This window comes from Hypanus sabinus, chromosome 1 (genome assembly GCF_030144855.1).
Source record: "Hypanus sabinus isolate sHypSab1 chromosome 1, sHypSab1.hap1, whole genome shotgun sequence".
Lineage (NCBI taxonomy): Eukaryota > Metazoa > Chordata > Chondrichthyes > Myliobatiformes > Dasyatidae > Hypanus > Hypanus sabinus.
Window position 1 is genome coordinate 124398960 of NC_082706.1, and position 21345 is coordinate 124420304.

The 21345-nt window shown below is 39.7% G+C and overlaps 1 protein-coding gene across 4 annotated transcripts in view; it reads left to right on the forward strand.

Annotated features, from left to right (window-relative positions):
• The first annotated feature begins 1641 nt into the window (after positions 1 to 1641).
• The window catches only part of LOC132397163 (protein tyrosine phosphatase type IVA 3-like), a 165148-nt gene continuing 145444 nt past the window's right edge, over positions 1642 to 21345 (forward strand). Inside the window, exons 1-2 of one of the 4 annotated variants that reach the window (XM_059975591.1) lie at positions 1653 to 1869; positions 1974 to 2013. The gene's annotated coding sequence lies outside the window, so the exon portion shown is untranslated. Of the gene's footprint in view, positions 1870 to 1973; positions 2014 to 21345 lie in introns of all 4 variants that reach the window. The other 3 variants (XM_059975599.1, XM_059975608.1, XM_059975566.1) reach the window with 3 other exon arrangements.

Here is a 21345-nt window from a genome sequence, read left to right on the forward strand (position 1 = left end):
CAACATCTGACAACCTGACAACACCCAAAAACACTTTAGTTTTCTCAGATTTCTAGTTCTAACAGTGTTTTAATCTGAAACATTTGCTCAATTTCTTTCACCACAAATGTGGTGACCAAAGCAGTTCCATTATTTCATTTTGAAAATACATGTTTTCAGTATCTGCAATTTTTAATTTTCAGTTCAAAAACAAAAAAAGTAGTGTGTTTTTCTTGATTCCTTCTGGTTATCGTGGTACCAAATTGCTTTGCCAAATTTTCATTATGTTCAATGTTTTATATATTGACAAGGAGAGGCCATTCATAATTCGTTTAGTTCTAGAAATTGATTCTCAGCTTAGTTTTCATAGAATTAACAAATGCCTTTAAGATTAATTCTTTCTTGCACATATCTACAAAAGCACACAATGTCAATGGCTTCAAAAGGTAAAATAAAATGAGGAGATGCCGCTTATTTTTTTCACAATATTGTACTAGAGTAATTGGCAATGGCCAACACCACACAAAATAAAATGAGATAAGCCTCTGGACCACAGATTGACACAACAGCTTCCATATTTGGAAGAAATCTTTTTGTATATTAAAAAGTCAGCCATTTTTCCTTTCCTAATTTAGGATATGATATTCTTACTCCCATATATGAAGTGCTTTAGTTATTTTCTTTTAAGTAAAACCCACATCATTATGACAAATTATACAGCATCATAAAAACAATTGTTTGACATCTACTAAACTTATGTAAAAATATTTTAATTATTGCTATGCTATGTTTTATGTTGCTTACATGATGCAACTGATAATACGTTAATCTGATAACAATCAGATTGCCCAACTGATTATTCAACTTTAACAATTGGGTAAGGTGGAAACGGAAGCCTCGAATTTACCTGAAATACGACACATGAAAAAGTGAGGCTATTGGCTGAATAAATTATGCGTAATCTAACACACACAAAATGCTGGAGAAACTCAGGTCAGGCAATAACTAGAGCCGAGATCTTTCATTTCCCGCCTAATACTGATTCTTCGCATACCATCTACTTTTTATTTGTTGGAAAATATTAAAAACTGACCAGCTAGTTAGCGGTCTATCATAATCCAAAAAAAAACAAGAATGATTCTTAAAAAAATAACTTGTATTTGTTGGACAGAATTGCTAAATAATCTTTTCTTTCAGTCTGGATGAAGAGCATTGTCCTGAAACATCTACAAATCATTTCTCTCTACAGATACTGCCTGATCGCTGGGTTCCTTCAGTAGGTTGTTCTTCGAATCCTTTGAAAACATTATTTATAATCTGACTAACCCACAATCGCCAGCATTAGAGGAAAATAAAACTCCATTAAACACAATCAAGTATTAAAAGCATACCCATTCTTTCCAACCTAAAACACCCATTGACACTAAGGCACGCGGATAATGCAAGTGGCGGAAATGACGTCACCCATCGCAATAAACCCCCGATGTCTCCCATCAATTAGAGAAATGGAAAGGGAACAGAAAAACTAGAATTTTATTTTAATTTTAACTTACCAAATTTGAATCAAATGTAACAATTTTAAAAACTGGAGTAATTCTCTTTGGAAAGGAGGCTAATTTTGGCTTCAATATTAACCTATGACCTGACGCTGACGTCCCTTAGCGACGGTCACGGCAACACATGGGTAACTTCGGGTTGTGAGAGGGGCAGACGCTGAATGCTAGGAGTAGCCCTCAGGTCATCAACAGCACCTGTTAGTACTGTACTATCAACAAATAGTGCTCCTCGGGTTTAAATGAGCAGGCGTCGCGCAGTGAGTAGTAGCATCTCCATTGCTCTGTTGGGGAAAGTTAGCATTCACTGTAAACACACAATCCACCTTGACTTTAGGTTTGTGCACTGCCCATGTTTGTTTCAATTTATCTTACATTAACTCTGATTTTTATTTGTGATCTTTGTTTTTATTAGTAAAGCATTATTTTTTTTTTGTTCAGAGTGAATCCTTGAGTTGGCTGCCTATGGATACCAGCTTGAGTGAGTGGTTGCTCCATTCCTTTGTGTGACTCTCATTTAAATCTAACGGAAGGTGTTTATTTCTTTGTCTACACAGAGGAATCGCATATTATAGAAATACCTGGCTTAATATGTTTCTTGTTATTTATGACTTTAATAAGTTTATGTATATGTTTACCCAGATTGAACGGAGACAGATTGAAGAGGCTCTCGTCCTCTCCAAATATTGCACTGTAGTTATAAGGCTGTACCTTTCAAAATCATCAATTTGGTCAGAGGATTTCTGTAAATCAAATTTTCTGGTGAATGTTTTCCTGCATGTTTGTTTCTGAATAATCGCTTGTTTTTGTTTTAATATCTTGTCATTTTCAGTTCAACTTATGTATTTTTTTGAACATTCCAAGCTTTAGGTGCATAATTGCCTACTCCTCAAAATTGGTTGAAGCTTACAGCTTCAAGTTTTATGCAGTGGGTTGGAAAACTGCCACTGCCTGTGAATTATAGCATACATTTGAGATGTGAATGAAATGTGTTTTGAATTGTGTTTTTGCTTTCCCTCATCTATATACAACAAAATCATCTCTTGTATTTTGTCTTGATAATGTGAAATGAATGAATAGTAGGTCACAGATGGGTGTGCAAAAATTTCAGTGCTTTTATGTGTATTTATGTTGAGTGAGTGGGATACTAGATCAGCTGGCCTGATTTGGGATTGAATTGTTTTCCACATGTTTTACCTTGAAACTTGCGTCAGACAGTTCCATTAAATGTCCAAAATTTGCAAGCTCAAATATTTTTTAAGAAGTGCATTTCATATTGCTTTTAAAAAGGTTTTTTTTTGTGTATATATAAATTATAGTTCATTCTGACAAACATTGGACAAAAGTGAAGTTATTTCAAGATTTGTGGGATATATATTTCAAACTTTGCCATTATGACAAAACTTGTAGTTTAACATATAAAAACAATCAAATTTTAGATAGGTCAATAGATCATTGTACAGGCTTGTCAGTGAGTGCCTTATTAGAGTGAAATTGGCAGGGACCCTGGGAGAAGGTCACTTGTTCACCCTCTACGATGCAGAATTAAGTGCCAATTTTTGTTTTTACTTTGGGAGGGAAGAAGAGAAGTGTATTTATAGTCAAGTGCATTATTGAAGTTGACTTTACTTCATCTACTGTAATGCAGTTTTGTGTTTATTATATTTGATCTACCAATTAGGGTTTGCTAGTAGCAAGAGAGTGGAGGATTGTAGGGCTGCAGAAGAGAGACTGAGATGATCAAGAGTGAGAAAAAAATCAAGGAAAGGGTCAGTGGGAAGGGAATGAGGCACTGGTTGACTTCGATGCCCTGTCTAGTGCAAATTCAAAATACACACATTAATTGCTGCTCTGAGTGAAAGTTGATTGGGAAAGGTTGAAATGAAAAGCAATATGTTCTTTATTGGGTGGCAGATCAGCAACTCCTCTTCTGTGATAAGTGGATGCCTCTTGACCATCCAGCTCAATGTAACACGCAAACAGCATACTACAATTAATATCACATGTGCCTCAACCCTGTATGATACTTGCGTTTCTGAGGCAGGCTTCCACCTTGATCGCTGCTTCTCAGAGAGAGCGACAAGCTGATCTTCTGGATAGCTTCAGTGCCAGAGTCAGTAAAGATTCTTTGCAACAGAAGTAACAGCAAGAGGGAAATGGAGAAGGCCAGTATCAGAATGTTTTAAATATGGTTTTGTGCTCATCTTTCTAATGAAACAGTGTGTTGGTTATGACAAGACCTCATGGCAATACCCCCATTCCATGAACTAGTACATATTAGATAAATTATCCAAACAAGAAACTGAATAATTGTCTGTCACCTTCTTAAAAACTGGACTGATTACAGCCCAAGTTGTCTGTTCCCTCCATTAGTCTGAACCTAACACTATAAGATGTAGGAGCAGAACTAAGCCATCTGACCCATCAAGTCTGCTCTGCCATTTGATCATGGCTGATCCTTACTTCTGTCTCCTCCTCCACCCCAGTTCCTGGCTGCCTTCCTGTTATTTTTGTTGCCATGTCCAATCAAGAACCTATCAATCTCTGCCTTAAGTACACCCAATGACCTGGCTTCCACAGCTTCATTGTGGCGAAAAATTTCTCCACATCTGTTTTGAAAGGACGATGCTCTATCCTGGGGCTATGCCCTCTTTTCCTAGGCTCTCCCACTATGGGTAACATCCTTTCCACATCTACTGTCATCCAAAAGGTTTCAATGAAGTCCCCCCCCCCCCCCACCACCACCATTCTTCTGAATTCTAGTGAGTACAGACCCAGAGGCATCAAAACGTTCCTCATACAATAGTCCTTTCATTTCTGGAATCCTCCTTGTAAACCTCGTCTTGACCCTCTTAAATGCCAGCACATCTTTTCAAAGATGAGGGGCCCAAAATTGTTCACAATACTCAAGGTGAGGCCTCACCAGTGCCTTAAAAAGCTTCAGCATTACATTGTTGCTCTTATATTCTAGATCTCTTGAAATGAATGCTAACTTGGCATGTGCTGACTTGACCTGCAAGTTAACCTTTAGGTTGGGCATTCTGCACGAGGAGTCCCAAGTCCCTTTGCTTATCAAGTTTTTGGATTTTTCTCCCTGTTTAGAAAATAGTCTGCACCTTTATTTCTACTACCAAAGTGTAAGACCATGCATTTTCCAACACTGTATTTCATTTGCCACTTTCTTGCCCATTCTTCTAATCTGTCTAAATCCTTCTGCATCCTGTTTCCTCAACATTACCTGCCCCTCCACCAATCTTTGTATCATTTGCAAACTTGGCAACAGAGCCATCTATTTCATCATCTAAATCATTTATATACAGCATAAAAATAAGTGGTCCCAACAACAGCCCCTGCAGAACACCACTAGTTACTGGCAGCCAATCAAAAAAGGATCCTTTTATTCCCACTCGCTTCCTGCTACCAATCAGCCAATGCTCTAACTAGATTCAGATTCAGTTTATTGTCATTTAGAAACCACAAATGCAATGCAGTTAAATAAAATAAGACAACGTTCCTCCTGAATAATATCAAAAAAGCACATGACAAAACAGACTACACCAGAAAATCCACATACCGCTTGGCAATCCGCAATCCAGAGTCTGGTGAGGCTGATGCGTATTAATATCGTGCTACCATCTCAGATTGTTCCCGGAAAGGAGCTCCAAATCCACCAGACAAAACAAGACCAAACCCTAAAGCTACAAGACATGCGCAAAACTACACAGTTACAACATATAGTTACAACAGTGCAAACAATAGCATAATTGATAAAAAAAACAGACCACAAGCACAGTAAAAAATAGTCCAAAGTTGTTAAAAGACTATAAGTTCGAAAGAAACCGCTACACAGTTTCCTCAAGTCCTCAGGGTCCTGATAGACTCGTCATCCCATGCAGGCGGTAGAAGGGAATACCCCTGCTATGGACTTCCAAGGCGCCGTCGGATTCAGCCTCACAGACGCAGCACACAATGTAAGTGCCCAGACCGCAGCGGACTCCAAGTCCGTCGAGCCTCCGACCATCCCCTCCGGCACAGCTTCTCCGAGCACCATCCTCTGCCGAGCGTATTAAGATGCCCCCGCCAACGGCCACCGGCAACACGACCCCGAGGACTGGAGGCCTGTTCTTCTCAGCAGAGACCCAGACCCCTCAGCAGCAGCAGCAATGAAGAGGGCCTTCCTGGAGATTTCCAGATGTTCCTCCGTGCTCCCATGTCCATTTTTCATCAGATTAGGATCGCGCACGGCACCCCGCTTAACAAATAACAGATCAGCTCCAGAGTGGCGGCTGCAAGCTGCGTCGCGCAGTCATCTTGGCTAAATAACTTTCCTGTAATACTATGGGCTCTTAACTTGGTAAGCAGCCTCTTGTGTGGCACCTTGTCAAAGGTCTTCTAAAGGTCCAAATATACCACATCAACTGCATCCCCTTTATGTATCATACCTGTAATCCCCTCAAAGAATTCCAGAAGTATTTTCAGGCAGGATATTCCCCTGAAGGAAACCATGCTGACTTTGTCCTATCTTGTCCTGTATCACCAAGTACTCCATCACCTCATCCTTAACAATTGACTCTAAGGTCTTCCCAACCGCTAAGGTCAGGCTAATTGGTCTATGCTTTCCTCTCTTCTGCCTTTCTCCTTTCTTAAAGAGTGGAGTGACATTTGCAATTTTCCAGTCCTCTGGCATCATGCCAGTCCAATGATTTTTATTTGTAAGATCATTTCTAATGCCACCACAATCTCTAACCACATCTAGGGTGTGGTGTTCTCTTTCAGAACCCTAGGATGCGGTTCAACTGGTCTTTTAGCTTTCTGAGCACCTTCTCTCTTGTAATAGTAACTGCATCCACTTCTCTTCCTTCACACGCTACAACGTCGGGCATACTACTTGTGTCTTCCACAGTGAACACTGATGCAAAATACCCATTTTGTTCATCACCCATCTCCTTGTACCCTGTTATTTTTTTTTCTTCTGCCTCATTTTCTAGCAGTCCTATATCCAATTTCATTTCTCTTTATTTTTAACATACTTGAAAAACTTTTACTATCCATTTTGATATTAGTTGTTAGCTTGCTTTCATATTTCATCTTTTTCCTTCTAGTTATTTTTTTAAATGCCCTCTGTAGGTTTTTTAAAAGTTCCCAGTCTTCCCACTAATTTTTGCTTTGTTGTAAGCCTTTCTTTTGCTTTTACAATAGCTTTGACTTGCATTGTCAGCCATGGTTGTACTATTTTACCATTTGAGTATTTCTTTATTTTTGGAATACATATGCCCTGCATCTTCCTCCTTTTTCTCAGAAACGCACACCATTGCTACTCTGTTGACATCCCTACCAGCAGCTCCTTCCATTTTACTTTGGCCAGCTCCTCTCTCACACCACTGTCATTTCTCTTACTCTGCCGAAATACTGTTACATCAGACTTTACCTTCTCCCTATCAAAATTCAAGTTGAACTCAATCCCTGATGAGAAGGCTCAGCTAGGCAGATCAGTTATATTCCTGACATCAGCTGTTAGGAACATAACTTTAAAATTTGGTATTGGGTTGGTTGATAATCCATGATTTTGCTAAATGGTGAAGCAACCTTCAAAGGTAAATGGCTTATTCATGTTTCTTATTCTTTTCCTCTTATTGTTCAATAGAGCCCACATTTGGAATTCAGAAAAGCTGAAGATATGCAAACAGGAATGTAGTACAACTTTAACTTTATGCCTCTAGAAACTATACATACTCATGAATGTGAAGAATAGTGCCTATAAATACTTGTCAAGTAAAAGAAAAAAAATCACTTTTACTTGACAGGCATTCATATGCACTATTAAAAGAGAAGAATTTAACCATACACATTTACATTTTCTAGAATGGAGTATATTTTAAAAAAAGATACTTATTTCTTGCAGCTATTTTACAATACATATTGGGACAATAAGTTTAGAAGTTGAACACAAAATTGTATAGGGGTGCATTTGATAGATTAATGTGCCATGGGACCAGGCACTTCAGTCTAATTCATCCGTACCAACTAAGATGCCTATCCAAGTGAGTCCCATTTGTTCATGTTTGGCCCACATCCCTCAAAGCCTCTACTACCACGTACATGTCCAAATGCCTTTTTAGTGTGGTTGTTGTTATAGTACCTGCATCAACCGCTTGCTCCATATGTGCATTACCTTTATACAAACAGGTTGCTCTTGAGGTCCCTTTTAAATCTTCTCTAGCCTTAAACCATGCCCCCAAGCTTCTAATGCTATTTCTGGGGAAAAAGACTGGACCTTCACCTTACCTATTACTTTAATTATTTTATACACCTCTTTAAGGTCTTTCCTCAATCTCCAATGCTGCAAGGGGAAAAACAAGTCCTAGCCTTCCTAATCTCTCCTTGTCTCTGTTGCTCAAGTATTAGCAATTTTCACATGAATCTTTGCACTCCTTCAGACTTGATGTGCAAGATTAATATCTGATTTAATTGACAAATGAAGCGTTTCCATTTTAAGATGCCTTTTAACTAGTGGGAAGTAAATACTTTGAATGCCACATATTAATGAATACATTTAATTTACAAATTATTAAACACTGCATAATGCACTGAATGAAAATATGCTAACTCCACTGATTTGTTAGCTACATAAGACAGTGAGCAACTAAGACAACTTGACCACAATTGTACAGCTTTCAACAAAAGTCTACACTGTATTAGCTTATGAACAGAAGGAATGAATACAAGCAGCAATACAAGATAAATGGGATAGAAAAAAAGAAGCATGTTACATTGTACAAGAGAGCATACTATTATGTATAGATGTGCTATATCATCACTATTCAAGGCAGTCTCTCAATAATGCTTAGTAGGTCTTACTAAAACTGAAATATTTAGACTGGTATATAGGAAACTTAAAGGGAATGTAAAGATCGGAATAGAACATACAAATTACAGCTGTGGACAAAATATTGCCTAATTGCTGACATCTAAATAATTTTCCTGCTAATTAAATTGCACTTCAACAAAAATTGATTAGCACATGAAATATATTATTCTTTGATCATAATTGACTATCACAGATTGCACCAGATTTCACTCTGCTGCTCATAACGCTAAATGAAAAATAGTGTTAGGGGCAAGTAGATGTAAAAGAAATTCATTAAAATAGAAGTTTATGCTCAGATTACAAAAGACTACAGCATTTGTAAAGCTTCTGCAGACTACAGCTATTCAAACTCACTCATTCAATGAGTACAATCCCAGACCAAAGTACTTCAATTTATTCTACTGCTTCCTTTATAGTTTAAGTGTTATTTATTCCATTTTTTAAAAGAATATGCAAGGCAATTACAACCCCATTACCAATATGACAGCACAGATAGATGGTTCCTACAACTGGTTCTATTGTTTGTTCATATTTTTGAAATGTAGAGCTGTGGGCAAGTGCACTCACAGAAAACATTTTGTACCACTACAACTAGTTCTTTAGCAAAGGCCTTACTACTACAGGCGGGATATTGTCTAGAAGCATAATTCTTGATATGTATATCAAATGCCCTATGATAAGGAAATTGCTGTGGAGTGAATAAAGTTGGCTACAGATTAGTCTGTGGTGGTGGTGGTAGTGTAGATCACCGAAGAAAGCCAAGACTGATCTATTTGGAATTTTTAGTAGAATATGGCTGTGAGTTTTTCAGCATCATTTTGTGTGCTTAGATTCTGCCATTGCTCAGCATCATTCAGTGATATATTCAGCAGTTGCTTACTTGCTACCATCAAACATTCCAAGATTGACAAATACTCCAGACCTCCCTAATGTACCTTATTTCAATCTCAAAATCATGCCATCCTTTGCAGGATGGTGTAATTACATATTTGATCATCAATTCCATCATGTGCTACGTTATTCCTTATTTCCAAAGCATTTTATGTATTTTGGTGAAACCCCATAAGGACAAAATGGAGCTCCCTAATTAGCCAATGGTAGTACACAATTTTGTCAATCTTTATTCCCATGATACTAATATAATTAGAACCAATGTTCCTGAAATAAAATCAGCTAGCTATATACCACCAATCCATATTCTGCAAGGCAGGCTTTAAAGATGGTTCGGCACTCAATATTGCTCTGAGTACTTTTAATGGAAATGTAATTGATACATCTATCACTCTGCAGAAACATTTTGCCTTGTTCACGGCTTGTCATTCACTTACTTTCTTCTGGCAATTATTAAATAAATTTTAACTGCTAGTAACTTTCCCCCACATAAATTAGAGACTTTTTAATCTTTGTTCTTTGGTTTAAAAAAAAGCAAAAATTACTTTGGATGCAAATTTATAGCCCACAAATACATTTATTTTGCTGCATAATTGTGGAGGATTTATGTCAAGTACAATGGCGATACAGCACATTACTGAACCTGGACTAATTATCTAGAGACCCAAGTTCAGTCCCCATCATGACAGTAAAGGAACTCGTAGTCAGTTAATACTGACAAGTTAAAGAAATATTTTTGACATTAGAAAGAGAACCAGCAGTAGGACATTTAACCCTTCATGCTCTGGCATCACATTTTCTAGGATCATTTTTACCTTGCATCACTTATCTGCTTCAGTTATGCTGACCCCAAATGAACAGAATGACACAAAGACCCATAACATTTTAATGCCAGGAAGGTAATTCTGCCATCCTTACTTGTCTGGTTTATAAAGGTAATGTTCAGATTAGCTTTTTATTTGTCACAAGTACAACAAAACATAGTGAAATGTTTCGTTCATATCAAAGCCCAACAAAGCCCAAGGATGTACTGAGGGGCAGCCCACAAATGTTGCCACGCTTCCAGCGCCAACATACTGTAGCATGCCCACAACTTACTAACCCTAACCAGTAGGCCTTTGGGAATGCAGGAGGAAACTAGAGCACCCAGAGGAAATCTATGCAGTCTCCTTACAAACTGTGTCAGGCACTGGACCCTAATCTTCTGATCACCGCTGCTGTAAAGCGTTACACTGCTATGCTACCATGCCACCTTGTGTTTCCCTCGAGCCATTCCAGACCTATTGCTGCGGACTGAAATGCCAAAGTAGGGCAATCACAAAGAATGCTTGGTTTGATACCAATGCCTAGATTTCAAAAGGGGAAACAAAAAATAACGTTAATAACAGGATACACTATTTGAAACCTACAAAAAAAGTTGTAAGGTGTCAGGATCCCTCTAAAGAGTGACTTCTATTTTTATATTGACAAAAACTGCCAGTTTGTACTAGATATAGAGCAAGTCCAATGAAAGAGGAGATAAATAATGTTGTTAATCTACTCAATGGTACCAGTGTATGTGAAACCTATTTTTTTATATAAAAGTACACTGTGGAAGATACTAGCAGTATTAGAGGAGAGTTACTGGCATGGATCGAGCATTGGCTGATTGGTAGGAGGCAGCAAGTGACTGAGGCAAAAGGCTGCCAGTGACTAGTGGTGTTCCACAGGGTTCAGTGTTAGGGGCTGGTGTTCAGACCACTTCTATTTATGCTGTACGTCAATGATTTAGATGATGGAATACATGACTTTGTTGCCAAGTTTGCGGATGATATGAAGATTGGTGAGGGGAGGTAGTGTTGAGGAAATGGGTAGGATGCAGAAGGATTTAGACAGATTATGAGAATGGGCAAAAAAGTGGCAAATGAAATACAATGTTGGAAAATACATGTTCATGCACTTTGGTAGTAGAAATAAATGGGGTGAAAATCCAAAAATCTGAGGTGCAAAGGGACTTGGGGGTCCTTGTGCAGAACACCCTAAAGGTTAATTTGCAGGTCGAGTCGATGGTGAGCAAAGCAAATGCCATGTTAGCATTCATTTCAAGAGATCTAGAATACAAGAGCAGGGATGTGATGCTGAGGCGTTATAAGGCACTGGTGAGGCCTCACCTTGAGTATTGTGATCAATTTTGGGCCCCTCATTTTAGAAAACAGGTACTGGCACTGGAAAGGGTCCAGAGGAGGTTCACAAGGATGATTCCAGGAATTAAAGGGTTGTCATGCAAGAAACATTTGATGGCTCTGGGTCTGTATTCACTGGAATTCAGAAAGATGAGGAGGGATCTCATTGAAACTATTCAAACGTTGAACGGCCTAGACAGAGTACATGTGGAAAGGATGTTTCTCATGGTGGGAGAGTCTAGGACAAGAGAGCACAGCCTCAGGATAGGGTGATACCCTTCCAAAACAGATGTGGAAAGATTTCTTTAGCCAAAGGATGGGGAATTTGGGGAATTTGTGGAATTTGTTACCACATGCATCTGTGGAGGCTAGGTCATTGGGTGTGTATTTAAGGCAGTGATTGATAGGTTCTTGATTGGACATGGCATCAAAGGTTACAGGGAGAAGGCCAGGAATTTGGTTTGAGGAGGAGAAAAAAAGGATCAGCCATGATTGAATGGTAGAGCAGACTTGATGGGCCAGATGGCCTAATTCTGCTCCTATGTCTTATGGCCTTATGAGATATAGAATTACAGAAGTCTATCATCTGGAGGGACGGAATTTCTCCTTATTTCAGTGCAGCTTCATTCTCCTTTCCCAATAAAGGATGCACTCACTGTATGGTAAGAGGATAAAGAATAATGTTTCCGTGAAAGATAGATTTTGGCACAAATAAAGAATGAGTACTTCACAGTTGAGAAGAATAAGAGAAGTGTTGAAAGATACAAGCATTTTTAATATAAGGGCAAGATCTTGTGTTAGTTAAAAGGATGGCATTTCTCTAGATCAAGGATTCTAAGACCAGGGGCACAACTGGAGAAAATGGATCAGCTGTTTAACATTCAGGTGAGCAGAAATCTTTTCATTGAGTGTGTTGAACCATGGGGATTTTCACTTTGGACATGGTATTTTAGAATTCTCCTTTTGATCCACTTTTAAGAAAGATGATTCCTTTCAAGGATACTTGGTAGTGTGGAGGAAGAGAGGGATCTGGGAGTACATGTCCATAGATCCCTGAAAGTTGTCAGGTAGATAGGGTAGTTAAGAAAGCTTATGAGGCATTAGCTTTCATAAGTCAAGGGATAGTGTTTAAGAGTAACGAGGTAATGATGCAGCTCTATAAAACTCTGGTTAGGCCAAACTTGGAGTACTGTGGTCGCCTCACTATAGGAAGGCTGTGGAAGCATTGAAAAGTGTACAGAGGGGATTTACCAGGATACTGCCTGGTTTAGAGAGTATGCATTATGATCAGAGATTAAGGGAGCTAGTGCTTTACTCTTTGGAGAGAAGGAGGATGAGAGGAGACATGATAGAGGTATACAAGATATTGAGAGGAATAGATAGAGTGGACAGCCAATGCCTCTTCCCCAGGGCACCAGTGTTCAATACAAGAGGACATGACTTTAAGGCAAGGGGAGGGAAGTTCAAGGGGGATATTAGAGGAAGGTTTTTTACTCAAGAGAGTGGTTGGTGCGTGGAATGCACTGCCTGAGTCAGTGGTGGAGGCAAATACACTAGTGAAATTTAAGAAACTACTATATAGGTATATGGAGGAATTTAAGGTGGAGGTTTATATGGGAAGCAGCGTTTAAGTGTCAGCACAACATTGTAGGCCGAAGGGCCTGTACTATGCTGTACTATTCTATGTTCAATCTACCCTGTCTTGCTCAATTCTAACCTCAGCCTCTCTCCTTTTACATGTTAGCTAATCTTTTTTCATAATGAACTTGTTTCCTTAGTAATATCCTTGCAATTATCCTCTTAAGTGTCTTTTCTATTCCTTTAATGAGGTGACCAAAAATGTATGTATTACCAAGTTGTATCCTAATTTAGATATTATAGTGCCAGAATCAAATGCGTTTTTTTAGAAAGTCAGAGTAAAGGGAGAGTGCATTGTTCTAACTCAGATTCAGATTCAGTTTATTGTCATTTAGAAACCACAAATGCAATGCAGTTAAAAAATGAGACAACGTTCCTCCAGAATATCACAAAAGCATATGACAAAACAGACTACACCAGAAAATCCACATAACATTTGACAATCCCCAGTCCAGAGTTCAGAGAGGCTGTTGCATATTAATATCGCGCTACCATCTTAGTACGTCCTGGAAAGGAGCTTCAATCCAACCAGACAAAACAAGACCGAAAACTAAAGCTACAAGACCTGCACAAAACCACGTAGTTACAACATATAGTTACAACAGTGCAAACAATAACTGATTAAAAATACAGACTATGGGCACAGTGAAAATAGTCCAAAGATGTTAAAAGACCATAAGTTCAAAAGAAACCACCACACAGTTTCCACAAGTCCTCAGGGTCCCGGTTGACTCATCGTCCCACGCCAGCGGCAGAAGGGAATACCCCCGCTATGAACTTCCACAGCGCCGCCCGACTCAGCCTCGCAGATGCAGCACACAGTGAAAGCAACCTGACTGCAGCGGACTCAGAGTCCATCAAACCTCCGAGCCACCGACCAGCCCCTCCGGCACAGCTTCTCTGAGCACCATCATCTGCCGAGCGTATTAAGACGCCCCCACCAACTCAGTGGTTCTCAAAGTGGAAGATATTACCTGCCTTTGCATCAGTGGGAGTTTCTAAGAGGGTGATAAAGATAAAGGGGTGCTTGGGTATGCTCAATAGTAAGGGGGGTAACAGAGAGATTACAGGTTTAATATAAGAAATGAATTATTTAATTCTCATCTGATCCTCAGTGGCTCATAATTGATTACAATGATCACGAAACCACATCATCTTTTGCTAATCAAGCAATACACACAAAATGCTGGTGGAACGCAGCAGGCCAGGCAGCATCTATAGGAAGAAGTACAGTCGACGTTTTGATTCGAGACCCTTCGTCAGGACTAATGGAAAAAAAAGATAGTAAGAGATTTGAGAGGAGAAGGGTGAGACCAAAATGATAGAAGACAGGAGAGGGAGGGATAAAGCTAAGAGCTGGGAAGTTGATTGGCAAAATCTGTTTTCTTAGACTTGCTAAAAGCGAGTTACAGTTGTTGGAAAGTAATGTTACGCTTCTGTATTTGGCATATGATGAGAAACCTGATCTGAAGAAATAGTAATTTCCAGGCCCTGTACATGATTACTGTTAACTAATGTAGTGCGGTTAGCTACTACAATTACCATATTCTAATCACATAGTGGTGCAATTCATGTGAATTAATGTATGGAATTCAATAGGGTAAAGTTTAGAATCTGCTCTTTCAAATGGTCATGACTGTATTTTTGTAGCCCATGGCCCAACCAAGATATTGCTGCTGCATTTTATATACCTTCAAGCAGAGAGCTAGGTTTTTCCTGAGCTATAATGACGTCATAACTTTCCCCTTTATTGATCGCAGTGGTTGTTAGATTTAAATTGACTGTAATTATTAATCCGTAACAAAATTAACAGAGGCACATCAACTGTGAAATAAGTGAAGATTGTATAGTGTGGAGTATCTAAAGTATGGATTTGTACCCGCACCCAATTAAAGTTTACACAATGAACAACCGTGAGTGGAAGCTGAGCATTGGTTTTGTTTCAATCGGTTACCAGCTGAAACTCTCCAATATTAACTACAGCTGTTTTAAATGTTGTGGGCATCAGTAATGAGAGCAAGTAAGGAGACAGAATTAACAAACAAGCCTGCGTTGATTTGATTTTAGATTAGATTTCAACAAAAGATTTTTGGTGGGCTTTTTCAAATTTCAAAGTATTTAGGGGAGCGGACTTACTTTCCATCACTGTGGTCTGCTAATTATGAATAAGGCAAGTCTACATCTTTTCTTCTCATTAATAAGATTAAGTACTATTGCACAAATCATAAGCATGCCCCTAGAAGGTACAAGAAGGGTGAGTGCGGAAGGATTTCTTGTTCCCTGTGAAGCAGTTGCTGAGACTCAATGTCTGGACAAGGAAAAGGTGAAGCCACAACACTCTGTCCAATGCTGCATCTCACTCATCACAGGTTGGACTGCAGTTTTCGGTAGGCTGTGTAAAACAAAACCATGAAGGTTTGATCGCAGACACGAGAAAGTCAGTAAGTGCTAGAAATCTGAGCAACACACAAAATGCTGGAGGATCTCAGCAGGCCCAGCAGCTTGTAGGAAAAGTAGCAGCAGGGATCATAGAGGGGAGCATTGAGAGGGTTTTACTGAACTCCCATCAAAGGGAAGATTTAAAATACCCTGAAGAAGTTTAAATCTTCCCTTCAGGACTTTAGTGCTCTCATTGCTCCCCCTCTGTGATCCCTGTTGCCTGTCCTGCCAAATGGTTTCAGCCTGAAAAGGCAACTGTACCCTTTTCCTAAATGCAGCCCAGCCTACTGAGTTCCTCGAGCATTTTGTGTGTGTTACAGTGATGGTTTGAGTGCTTCATCCAACATTTCATTGCTAAATTTGGAAAGCCCCATACAATTGGAGAAGAACTGATTCTGCCAGCAGTAAGGAAGGTTTTGTGATAGTTCTGCCTAAATCACCAGACCAAGTTAAATCAATTCTGCTCAGTGACAACGCTGATCAAACACGAATAAGTGAAATGTCTGAGAAAGTCGAAGATACATTGTACTACACGGGACACTAGAATTTGCTCTGCAGTTGAATGAGTCAACTTTACCAGGCGACAAATCTTTTCTTGGTTATGTTCGATTCATAAAAGATGAAAACACGATTCAAGTGTTTTAATTTGTATAAAGACTAGAAACAGATACAGATGGGGAGCCAATATTTTGTGTTTCTCAACTCCCCTTCGGGGTTATCACTTTCTTGAAAAAAGCTGTACAGTCAGCCCTCCTTATCCGCGGTGGATTGGTTCCGGGACCCCTCAAGGATAACAAAATTTGTGGATGCTCAAGTCCCTTGTTCAACCTGACTGAATCCAGTGGACTTTAGGACCCAACGGAACCCCCAGACCTTATTTAACCTGTCTCAGAGCGGTGGATATTAGGTCCCAGCACCAGAACTCTGAATGCACAGTGTTTATGTTCATGAAAATAATCATGATCACAATTGAAAATAAGGTGGAAATAATAAAGCGATCAGAAAGAGATGAAATGCCATCGATCATTGGAAAAGCATCAGGCTAGGTCGGTCAACGATCGGAACAATTATAAAGAATAAAGTGAGAAAGGCTCTGCCCTGATAAAAGCTACAATTATTACTAAGCAACACATTGTTTTAATTATTAGGTTTTGGAATTTTGAGTTTTTGATCCTCCACTTCAACCCGGCACGGTGGAGAGTGCACTAGGGAGCAATCTGTCCCGAGTCCCGAGAACTTCTGTCGCCGCGCCCTGCGCTGAAACACACGTTCTTAAATGTTTTATATGCATAGAAAGGTAAAATATATACTATATACAAAGATAAACGTTTGACTGACTAATGCTAAATAATACCAGATGTACTTGTTCCGACTTACTTAGTAAGAGAACTTACAATTTTTTTTTTGATTCCGATGCACGATAACCCACGCACATTCTCCTGTATACTTTAAATCATCTCTAAATTACTTATAATACCTAATACAATGTAAATGCTATGTAAAATGGTTGTTATACTGCATTGTTTAGGGAATAATGACAAGAAAAAAAGTCTGAACATGCTTGAACAACAAGAGCTGGAAGAGCACTTATGGGTTTTCGCGATTTGCGGTTGGTTGAATTCGCACATGTGAAATCCGCGGATAAGGAGGGCCAACTGTACTTAATTTACCATGCACTGTGTAATTCACAGGTGACATTTTGTTGCAAAAAAACTAAGTGATCAGCTGCACAAATCACTTTTGAGCTGTGTTTAGGGAATGATGAACAGTTTATATTCTTGTTGCACACAGAAGTGAGATGGCTCTCAAGTGGAAACTGTCCAAGATGCTTTTGTGTGCAATTTTGAAACAGTGATAAAATTCTTCATTCGGGTATCCAGTCAAGAATATTAGGCATGACATTCCTTATTTGTCAGAATTATTCACAGAGTTTAATGAAATCGGTCTTCAATTGCAAGGAAATAATGTAAATCTAGTCGTCTCCACATTTCTGTTTAAGTTAAACAAGTACAATATTGGCCATCACAATTTTTTCCAATTTTTAAGCCTCTCTTGAGTTGGAAGAGAATGACCAAATAATGAACTTCATGTACGTTGTACCCGCTTGGTTGAGGTGCACAAAGACACATCAGAGATTAGAGAAAATTCTCACAATCCAAATTCCAGATTTGGGTAATAAATCTATTCCTGAACATTTTTAATGGGGAAGGATGGAGGAAGAGCTGATCTCGCTACAAAATGACTTTGATTTGAAGCTGAGGTTCAAAAAATTCTTATCAAAGACTTTTGGTTGCACTCTCTTGATTATGAGGGAGAGTTTGCTGCTGATTCTCGAGTCCGGGAACTCAAAATAAAAAGCAGTGGTTTAGACTGTTAACATGGAAACAGTGACTGTTATCTCCCCTCTCAGTGTAGAAAGATCAATATCTCTATCCCCTGTTAATGAGAGAGAGTGCCAATGGGATGTCGCAAATGTTGAAGGGAACAGTTAGTCTCTCTTTGGGGGCTTTGCTAGTGCTTGCATGATGGGAATGGTGATGCTTTATGTTGGAATAAGTGGAGGGGGGAAGGTTGATGCTGCTTGTGCATGGGAGGTGGGGTCGGAGGGTTTTGGACTCTTGTGTTTTTCTGTCATTCATTCTTCTGAGTTTTTCTTCTGTTTCAAGGATGTCTGCGGAGAGTAAGAATTTTAGATTGTATACATTCTTTGATATTATATGGAACTATTGAAATCTCTTAATGCTATCATGCATGGTGGGGGGGGGGGGGGAGGGGGGGAAGGTCAAGGTGTACTTTATTGCCTTTCCAACATCATATTTAGTGGAGTTTGGCTTCAGTGCAGTCGCTCATTTTCTTTCGAAGCAGACAGCAAATTACAGATATGGGGAACTGGGAATCCTCAGTGACATTCAGCCAGATGTTGAGGAGCTAGTATCACTGTACCAAGCCCATCCATCTCATAGAGGGGCGAAAAAGCAGTGAAGTAGTGAACAGTTGGACTACTAATATACACTGTAAAATTGGTGCTGAAAATGTTGTACTGTAATTAAAAGATTTTATTTGTAGTTTTTAAGCTGATTTGAATAATTATTGCAATTATTTATCACTGCTTTGAATTTGCAGTTCCTATTTTCTTCCAATGTGCATTGTAAATGAAAATTCTTTATAGTTTTTATGTAATGGCCAGAAAGGGAGCGGGGAGGGGGTGTGCAGGGTGCTGGGGTTACAATCTTGGAGCTAAGGGGGTGGTAATCCAAAAACATTTGGGGAGCACGAGTATTAAATAAACTGAAAAGACAAAATGGCAGATTTATCATTGGGAAATGTTTTAAAAGGCTTGAAGTAAAACGGAACTATTCCCAAACTGAGTAAGAGTGCAATGAAAATCTAAGCTCCTTGGAGGAGAACAGTTCCAATTATACTTTGTGCTAAATGAAAAATCTGAATTAGAAAAAAAATTAAAGCAAAATATAATTGGCAAACAGCTAAGTAAGCAAATGAAGTAGGTGAGATTGTTATAGATACTAAATTATTGAGGGGGTGAGTTTATTGAGTATGTGAGAGACAAAGAGCCAAGAGGTAATGGGCTTTATTTATTATTACAGACTGAGGAGGCGTTAATTAATCTAGTAGTATGGGACCTCAAAGCACTGTAACCATTGTATTTCTGAATCTTGCAAAAAAGGTTGTAAATAATTTAGTTCTATCTGAAACCAGATTCTTAAGTATGAATTGAGTAAGCTATAAGCCAAAAGTTGTGAAAATGGTGCCAGCAATCAAAAATGCTGGAAATTTCAGCAGGTCAAGACACATCTGTGGGAAGTGAAGTGGCTAATGTTTCAAATTCAGACTGGGAAGGAGACACTTGCAGGGTGGATGACGGGGTTTGGAAGTTCTTGCTCTAACCTATCAACCCATGGCATCCTGCATTATTACAGTGAGGTAACAAATAATGGCTTGAGAAATAACATTTTATCTGCTGCCTTTGCATGTTGTAACCTTACAGATTTAATATTGAATTTTACAAGCAACACACACACACAAAATGCTGGAGGAACTCGGCAGGCCAGGCAGCATCTAGGAAAAGAGTCCAGTCAACCTATCGGGCCTAAGCTCTTCAGCAGGACTGAAGAAAAAAAGCTGAGGAGTAGATTTAAAAGTTGGGGGATTGAGAGACACAAGGTGATAGGTGAAACTTGAAGGAGGAGGGAATGAAGTAAAGAGCTGCAAAGTAAATTGGGAAAAGAGACAGAAGGCCATGGAAGAAAGAAAAGGAGCACCAGAGGAAGATGGTGGGCAAGGATGGAGATGATGGGCAGGCAAGGAAATGAGATGGAGGGAAAAGAGGATGAGAAATGGCAAGTGGCGGGGAGGGAGCGCACTACTGGAAGTTGAAGAAATCAATATTTGTGCCAGCAGGTTGGAGGCTGCTCATACAGAATGTAGAGTGTTGTTCCTCCAATCTAAGTGTGGCCCCATCACAACAGTGGAGGAGGCCTTGGATATTTATATGGGAATGGGAAGTGGAATTAAAATGGGTGGCCAGTGGGAGATCCCACTTTTTCAGGTGGATGGAGTGTACGTGCTCAGCGAAGCGGTCTCCCAATCTACGTCAGGTCTCACCAATATACAGGAGGTCACACCAGGAGCACTGGACACAATATATGTCCCCAACAGGCAGGTGAAGTGTTGCCTCACCTGGAAGGACTGTTTAGAGCCCTGAATGGTGGTGACGGAGGAGGTGTGGAGGCAGGTGTAGCATTTGTTCTGCTTGCAAGGATAAGTGCCAAGAAGGAAATCAGTGGGAGGGATAAATGGATAAGAGAGCTGAGTAGAGAGCAATCCCTGTGAAAAGCACGAAGTAGGAGGCAGAGAATAATGTGCTTGCTGGTGGGATCCTGTTGGAGATGGCAGAAATTTTGAAAAATTATGTGCTGGACATGGAGGCTGGTTTGGTGGTAGATGAGGACAAGAGGAACCCTATCCCTGGTAGAGTGTTGGGAGGATGGGGTAAGAGCAGACATGTGTGAAATGGAAGAGGTGCAATTGAGCACAGCATTGATGGTAGAGGACAGGAAACCCCTTTCTTTCGAAAAGGAGGACATCTCCTTTGTTCTAGAATGAGAAGTTTTGTCCTGAGCAGATGAGGTGGAGGCAGAGGAATTGATAGAAGGGGCTGGCATTTTACAAGTAACTGGGTGGGAGGAGGTATAGTCCAGGCAGCTGCAAGAGTCCATGGGTTTATAATAGAATCAATGGATAAACTGTTTCCAGAGATAGAGACAGTGAAGTTGAGAAAGGGGAGGGATGAGTCAGAAATGGACCAGGTAAATTTGAGGGTGGGGTGGAAGTTGGAGGTAAGTGGATGAAATCAACGAGTTTAGTGTGGATGCTGGAAGGAGCACCAATGCAGTCATCGATGTAGCAGGACGGTCACCAGTGTAGGCTTGGAATATAAACTGTTCCACGTAGCTGACAAACAGGCAGGCATAGCTGTGACCCATACGAGTGCCAACAGCTACACCTTTTGTTTGAAGGGATCAGCCAAAGGAGAAATTATTAGAGTGAGAACAAATTCTGCAAGGCAGAGGAGAATGGTAGTGGTAGAGGGAAACTGGTTAGGTCTGGTGTCTAGAAAGAAACAGAGTGTAGAGGCCTTCCTGGTGGGTGATGGAAGTGTATCTAAGGACTGGACATCCATAGTAAAGATAAGATGATGGGGGTCAGGGAACTTGAAATCATTGAAAAGATTCAGAGTGTGTGAAGTGTCATGGGTATAGGTAGGAAGGGACTGAACAAGGTAGGATAAAACAGA